This window comes from Somniosus microcephalus, unplaced genomic scaffold, assembly GCF_052327205.1.
Source record: "Somniosus microcephalus isolate GS21.2 unplaced genomic scaffold, FLI_Smic_1.0 unresolved_chr1, whole genome shotgun sequence".
Lineage (NCBI taxonomy): Eukaryota > Metazoa > Chordata > Chondrichthyes > Squaliformes > Somniosidae > Somniosus > Somniosus microcephalus.
The window spans coordinates 37444876-37446234 of NW_028225179.1; positions in this window are offsets into that span (position 1 = coordinate 37444876).

The following is a 1359-nucleotide window of genomic DNA, read 5'->3' on the forward strand; positions in this document are numbered from 1 at the left end:
TCTCTCTCTCCCCGGGGTACGGGTCCCTCTCTCCCCGGGGTACGGGTCCCTCTCTCCCCGGGGGACGGGTCCCTCTCTCCCCGGGGGACGGGTCTCACTCTCCCCGGGGTACGGGTCTCTCTCTCCCCGGGGTACGGGTCCCTCCCTCTCTCCCCGGGGTACGGGTCCCTCTCTCCCCGGGGTACGGGTCCCTCTCTCCCCGGGGTACGGGTCCCTCTCTCCCCGGGGTACGGGTCCCTCTCTCCCCGGGGTACGGGTCCCTCTCTCCCCGGGGTACGGGTCCCTCTCTCCCCGGGGTACGGGTCCCTCTCTCCCCGGGGTACGGGTCCCTCTCTCCCCGGGGTACGGGTCCCTCTCTCCCCGGGGTACGGGTCCCTCTCTCCCCGGGGTACGGGTCCCTCTCTCCCCGGGGTACGGGTCCCCTCTCTCCCCGGGGGACGGGTCCCTCTCTCCCCGGGGGTACGGGTCCCTCTCTCCCCGGGGTACGGGTCTCTCTCTCCCCGGGGTACGGGTCTCTCTCTCCCCGGGGTACGGGTCTCTCTCTCCCCGCGGTACGGGTCCCTCTCTCCCCGGGGTACGGGTCCCTCTCTCCCCGGGGTACGGGTCCCTCTCTCCCCGGGGTACGGGTCCCTCTCTCCCCGGGGTACGGGTCCCTCTCTCCCCGGGGTACGGGTCCCTCTCTCCCCGGGGTACGGGTCCCTCTCTCCCCGGGGTACGGGTCCCTCTCTCCCCGGGGTACGGGTCCTCTCTCTCCCCGGGGTACGGGTCTCTCTCTCCCCGGGGTACGGGTCCCTCTCTCCCCGGGGTACGGGTCTCTCTCTCCCCGGGGTACGGGTCTCTCTCTCTCCCCGGGGTACGGGTCTCACTCTCCCCGGGGTACGGGTCCCTCTCTCTCCCCGGGGTACGGGTCCCTCTCTCCCCGGGGTACGGGTCCCTCTCTCCCCGGGGTACGGGTCCCTCTCTCCCCGGGGTACGGGTCCCTCTCTCCCCGGGGTACGGGTCCCTCTCTCCCCGGGGTACGGGTCCCTCTCTCCCCGGGGTACGGGTCCCTCTCTCCCCGGGGTACGGGTCCCTCTCTCCCCGGGGTACGGGTCCCTCTCTCCCCGGGGTACGGGTCCCTCTCTCCCCGGGGTACGGGTCCCTCTCTCCCCGGGGTACGGGTCCCTCTCTCCCCGGGGTACGGGTCCCTCTCTCCCCGGGGTACGGGTCCCTCTCTCCCCGGGGTACGGGTCCTCTCTCTCCCCGGGGTACGGGTCCCCTCTCTCCCCCCGGGGTACGGGTCTCTCTCCCCCGGGGTACGGGTCCCTCTCTCCCCCGGGGTACGGGTCACTCTCTCCCCGGGGTACGGGTCCCTCTCTC